Source organism: Diabrotica virgifera, chromosome 7, assembly GCF_917563875.1.
Source record: "Diabrotica virgifera virgifera chromosome 7, PGI_DIABVI_V3a".
Classification (NCBI taxonomy): domain Eukaryota; kingdom Metazoa; phylum Arthropoda; class Insecta; order Coleoptera; family Chrysomelidae; genus Diabrotica; species Diabrotica virgifera.
Window position 1 is genome coordinate 179,414,280 of NC_065449.1, and position 6,878 is coordinate 179,421,157.

Genomic DNA, 6,878 nt, shown 5'->3' on the forward strand with positions numbered 1-6,878 from the left:
CAAACGGCATATCTATACTCAGCCTAGGCGGGACGTAGGACGGAATCGGTCGATCCATACTCGGTCGCTGGTATGGGAAAGGAGGGTGGGTTGTAATCAGTACTCAGAGACTCTGTATAAACGCTCTTACCAGATTAATACTTTGGATAGAACTTATTTCTTTGTCTGTTGTTAACGGCGTTTTATCTTTTTGCCGGTGTTCCATCTCCAGCGCGTAGCGATGGTAGTGGTAGGTTGTTGGTGGCAGTGCGGGTCAATAGAGATACATTTTGCTGTTTTTGGAGCAAGAATTAATTTCAAAAAATTTAGAATAGGCCAAGGTTTTTCAAATCTGTGGAAAATCACAATACAAGCATTCACAAATGAAAAATTCAAAATACTCAAGTTTCGGTATCTCCAGTTCTAGTTGATGAATTATGATCTTATTTTGTTAATTTGTATGTACTTTATGTGTACATTAGAAATATGGAACGTGTTAATAATAGATATTAATAAATAAACAATTTGTTGAAATATTTCAAAAAATTCTTTGAAAAACGAAAAGGGGTTGAATCACTTGACAGATAACATGTTTATATCTAAGTATACATAGATACATTTTAGATGCTAAGAGAAAATTTCGAAAAATTCGCATTTTTTGTACAGTAAATCCGATTTATCTGCAACCGACAAGAGGAAACACGACAGACATTCGTTAACCTTCCGATGACCAACCTTTTTTTGTTACACGGATGACCAAGGGGGGAAAATGACCCCAGGTCAAAAATGTCAAAAATGACAATTAACAAAAAAATTAAGTTATTTTTATGGCATGGACTTTATGTTATTCAGCCAGTCACAACATGAGTATTAGTGTCATGTGTAGTGTGTATGTTGAATAAGTGTCTTGTTACTTTGCAAAGTCGACGTCATTAGCGTAAAACTACTTGGAATTACACATAATAGACGGTATTTTACTAAACATCAACTTCAGAATATATTTTTTATTCGTAAAATATAGGGATTTTTTTTATTTCAAAATATGAGGATATCTAGAACGATAAAGTCAAATAAAAAAATAATGAGTAAAAAATTGAAAATACTTTTGAATTTATTAAAGAAAACATACGCTGGGGTCAAAATTTCCCCCGCTTGGTCATCCGAAGGTTAATGCGGTGCAAGTGACCGTGAGTGTTTCAGTTAAATCTCTTCAGGTATACTAAATTGTTAATATAATTAAAAAGAATGTGTGTGTACTTTGTACGCACGTAAGAAGATATTCTTCTATTATATAGGTAATTTAAACGAAGTAAGTATACTTAACAGGTTATTTGTATTTTATTTAAAAATTAAACTAACTTTCTTATCTACCACTTTCAAAATTTTTTTATTAAAACAACCAAAAATAAAAAAAATATGAATCGCCCAGAATTTGAACCCGCGTCCTTCCAATCTCGGAGCTAACGCCCTACCAACTACTCCAGCGAGGTCCTTGTAATTGACATGTAAGTTTCGGATATAATTACACAACACGGCGACAAACAGTGTAAAAATGTTATGCCTACATAATATTTTAATATTTTACTACAGAGAAACACAAATCCAAAAACACAAGAATTATAATAAATAATACATTTACTAAAAACACTAATATATTCTTTTAGTGACTTATTTGCACGGTTACAGATACATATAGTATTTTTACTACAAAAACGTTATTACGTAGGTCAAAATTTTTGACGTAAGAGAACTGTCAAAACATTAGAATGTGACTTTTCATTATTGCCGTGTTTATAATAAACATAGCAATAATGAAAAGTCACATTCTAATGTTTTGACAGTTCTCTTACGTCAAAAATGTTGACCTACGTAATAACGTTTTTGTAGTAAAAATACTATACATACCTATCTTGAAAGATTAGTAACGAACTACATACTGTCTGTGTGCGCAGGCGCGCAGATTTATGTACAATTTTACCCTCAATCGAATCGCGCCTAAAGAAGAATATCTTCAAAAATAACAATTTCTGGAGCAGAAAACGTATTGACGAATAATTTACAATTAATAAAAATCTATAGGTTAGTAAAATCTTATATGTATAACATTTTTTTTAAACGTCAAAAACAAAATGTAAAATGTAATGTTCATTACAATCAAATGGGATTTAATCCCATGTAAATACAATAGTTATACCATGTAAACGATTCTGTGGACATCAATCTTTATCACTTTTTTATTTAATTGTTCCCTTGGTAATAGTTCTTTAAACAATAATCTGCTAGTTAAAAGCACTTTAAAGTTCTGTGAATAACGACTTGTTTCTAGATAAAATCTTTGTTTCAGGAACGTGTCGCAGCCAACTACAACGATAGAGACGGTGACCATAAAAAGGCCATTAAAGGTAAGTTCCTTTGTATTTTAAGATTATTGTGTATCTTGGACTTGAAACGTAAACAAATATTTATGTTCATCGGAAATGGGAAGTGTTACAGTCAATTTTATACGAATTGTGGAAGGTGTTTGTAAAATGTGCAAGGACCAAAGGTTTTATAATGTTTTTCCGATCTGCTCAGGTGAGTTTTACATTGTAGGGGAGCCCAAGCGGGGATTTTTGCAGTTACTCGAGCGCGTCAGATTATTACATGGGGAGAAACCTTGTACCCTAAAAATGTACCCCTATCATAATATATTGGCTCTTGATCGAAAAACTAAAAAATACGTACTTAATATTTTTCAAAAATCTGTCGAATGTGATACCAAACACGACTTCCCACGGAGAGGGTGTAACGATGAGTGATACTCATCGTCACTTTATAATATGCATTTCAAAATATTTATTAGGAAAAGCAACTCCCAATAAGTATACAGCCAAATATACTTCAGCGTGTAGTAGGTATTGCCTAGATTTTTACTATTTGGATGATGTTTGTAACTTTTGGGGAAATTCAAGTTTTATAAGTTGGTTCGCCTGGCGATGCCGGCATCCGGCTGGCGTGTTGGTCATTTCGGCAACCGCAGCGGTCCGGCACTTAGTTTTCGGCTTTTGATAAGGCAACAGTTCAATCTCCGCCGGTGGCCATTGCATAAGAAATAGAAATTTGGTTGACATATTAATTTATAAGAAGAGTAATTTACGTTGGAGGAAGTTTTGTTTTGGTTTTGTAGTGTGGAGTGTTTTAAGAGAAGAGTTTTTATTTTTCAACTCCGTTTTTGGAAAGCAATGGGTATGTATGAATGTCACATAGCTATGGTTTTTCATTTCTTTTCCGTGAAAAAAAAAAGGTAACTGTCTAAATCATTTCTAATACCATGTTTAGATTAGATTGAAAACATTGCTATTCTTCAGTTATCACAGTTTCAATATCTACTTCTAATCTACGTTCTACAGATCAAAAAAATTCCAAGAATTACATTTTCACTCCACAAGTTTGAAATCAATGATAAGCTAATTCTCTCCTTTAAATAACTCCAGAGTGTAATCTTTGATTGCAAGATCCCCATTTACTTGTCTAAATACTTTCTTATATTCGTTTAAAAAGCTGTTTCCATTCAAGGATAATCAAGGTCAATGAACTTTAAGCATGGACATCAAACTTCAATTTTTACTTAGATTTTTTCTCTGTCAAGTTCTGATAAGGTGATACACCTTTTTGTAGAGGCCCTGTTTCATATATGCTCAAGGCCAACCAGCTGATCAAGGTTTGTTTTTTAGCCACTGGTGGAGAAGGAAAGTAGAAGATTAAGTCAAGTCACAGCTTTTGTTTTTTTGGAAATGGAATAAAATAATTTTGGGAAATTTTGGGCGATTTTGTTACTTTTATGGAATATATGTTGATTTGCCAGTCATAGAAGCGTACCTCCTTGTGGATGACAGTACCCCCCAGGTTTGGGGAAGATTGGAGGATAACTTGGATCTCCAACCATTCATCTAGCAGGATTTTGGAGAAGAAACCAGCTCTCACTTGTAGAAGCAACAGGTTTTATAGTAAAATTTACGTTTTCAATTTTTGTTCAATAATATCTTTCAACTTTAATAGTTTTAATAACTTTGAAATAAATAACTTTAATAATAATATAAACTCACTTTGCTAAAATTTAATAACTGTCTAATATTTCATATTTTTCAACAAATTTTACCTTTCACCGCTCACATCATTCATTTAAAATAATCTGAAGGTTATAAATCATCGTGTAAAGGTGTTGTATACAATATCTAGGTGTTTATTCCCTTATTTCATAATAGTGTAGGAAACAGAGGTTGAACCTTGCAAAATGGACACAAGTCCGGTTTTATTTTTTTTCTGGCATATCAAGGGGTGCTTATTATAAGACTAACTTTTTCTGAAAAAATTTCGTCCCGGAACCCCCCTTTTCACCCCTTTAAATGGGGTAATTTATGGTTTTTGCAGAACGTAGCCCTTCCTGTACCTTTTACAAAAAATTTCTTTTATAGAAATATGAAGAGGACTATATTTTCTACGATTTATTTCCGACAGCATCTCTCTATCATACACCGTTTAGCAAGGGTGGCGCCCCAAAGTTGACAAGTTTTTAAAAAAGATGTTTTTAGAAAAAATATATTTTTCGCTATCTGTAAAGGAAATTAAAAAGAAATGCTACGGAGATTATTCACAAATATATGGTTGATTTTTTCCTATAGGTTTCACTTAAGGGTAATTGCCTTTTTTTTAATTACAGGGTGTTACATTTTAAAAAACCCCTTTTTATACCATCTGAACCGTTTATGCTAGAGTAAAAAGACTTTCAGCGATTACCCATGTACTGGTGTTATTTACAAATTTGTATAATGCACCCCCATTTTTTCCCCGGAACCACCCAAAAAAGAAGAAGAATTAATAAATAAAGTGATTTTCTTGGAATCCTTCACACACAATGCCCTTCATTAATATGCTTCATATATCATTTTGTGCAAGTTATTATTACCCATGCATGGACACTAAACGCGATTTCCTAGTGCAACCCTTGTAACCAAAAACAATAAATAAAATGGGGGGTTAAAATTTTTTTTTTGTTTTTTGCTTTTTGATCCATATGGACATATGCTTCATCAATAGTGCTTTTCAAAAATATATATGGTTATTGCAACATCCCTGCGCAACCCACCCCTATCCTTGAAAATATACTGCAGAAACTACCCCTATACCTTATCCAGCATGTTTTTACGATTTTCTCATTACCTATTCATTTTTTTTAAACAAAACTTATACAAGGTTAAAGACCACTATTTACTCTAAAAATTAGGTCCTATTCATTTTTTTCGTTTAAGCAACCGTTACGGCACAGTGGCGCCGTAAACCTCTTATATGCTTTGACGGGCTCCAGTTTTTGTTTATTTTTTCGTCATCTGTTTGTTTTATTGATAAAGTACTTATGTAAAATAAAACAACACAGTGTAACCTACAAATCATGACCTATGCACATTTTACATTCTTTGCTCCTCAAAGCTACAGTGGTGGTCCAAAATAAATTTTTTCATATTTTCGCCACCTACACGCATTTTATTGCGTTAATGCTACCTTAATAGCACAATATTCACCCCTAAGTGGTCGCTAAGCAGTGGCGGATCCAGGGAGGGGTGATGGGGGCGATCACCCCCACCCCTCTCAAACCAAGTGATATTATATTTGAAGATTATAAAAATATTCATTTTTTTTATAGAAATACTTATATAATATTAATATTATTTTTATAAGAATGACTTTTTATGCTTTAGCGACAGTAGCGGATCCAGCATCGTTAAGAGGGGGGTGCCAATTGGTTAAATTTCTATAAAAATAAATGAATATTTTTATAATCTTTGAATATAATATGACTTGGTTTGAGAGGGGGGGGGAGGTGTTCACCCCCATCACCCCTCCCTGGATCCGCCACTGCGCAGCGACCACCTAAGGGTAAATATTGTGCTGTTAAGGTAGCATTAATGCAATAAAATGCATGTAGGTGGCGAAAATATGCAAAAATTTATTTTGGGCCACCACTGTGGCTTTGGGGAGCAAAGAATGTAAAATGTGCATAAGTCATAATTTGTAGGTTACACTGTGTTGTTTTATTTTGCATAAGTACTTTATCAATAAAACGAACAGATGACGAAAAAAAAAACAAAAACTGGAGCCCGCCAAAGCATATATGAGGTTTACGGCGCCACTGTGCCGTAACCGTTGCTTATACGAAAAAATGAATAGGACATAATTTTTAGAGTAAATAGTGGTCTTTAACCTTGTATAAGTTTTGTTTAAAAATAATACATAGGTAATGAGAAAATCGTAAAAACATGCTCGCCAAGGGATAGGGGTAGTTTCTGCAGTACATTTTCAAGGATAGGGGTGGTTTTCGCAGAGATGTTGCAATAACCATATATATTTTTGAAAAGCACTATTGATGAAGCATATGCCCATATGGATCAAAAAGCAAAAAACAAAAAAAAAATTTCAACCCCCCATTTTATTTATTTTTTTTTGCTTAAGGGGTTGCACTAGGAAATTGCTTTTGGTGTCCATGCATGGGTAATAATAACGTCCACAAAATGATGTACGAAGCATATTAATAAAGGGCATTGTGTGTGAAGGATTACAAGAAAATCAATTTATTTATTAATTCTTCTTTTTTTTGGGGTGGTTCCGGGGAAAAAATGGGGGTGCATTATACAAATTTGTAAATAGCATCAGTACATAGGTAATCGCTGAAAGTCTTTTTAGTCTAGCATAAACGGTTCAGATGGTATAAAAAGAGGTTTTTTAAAATGTAACACCCTGTAATTAAAAAAAGGGCAATTATCCTTAAGTAAAACCTCTACCAAAAAATCAGTCAATTATTTGTGAATAATTGCCGCAGGATTTCTTCTTAATTTCCGTTACAGTTAGGGAAAAATATATATTTT

General features: G+C 33.3%; 1 long non-coding RNA gene across 1 annotated transcript; it reads left to right on the forward strand.

The window, feature by feature from the left end:
* Positions 1-2,854: 2,854 nt before the first annotated feature.
* On the forward strand, positions 2,855-4,082 carry LOC126887869 (uncharacterized). Its single transcript, XR_007699248.1, has 2 exons — positions 2,855-3,204; positions 3,693-4,082. It is a non-coding gene; the product is annotated as an uncharacterized LOC126887869 (long non-coding RNA).
* The last annotated feature ends 2,796 nt before the right edge of the window (positions 4,083-6,878 follow it).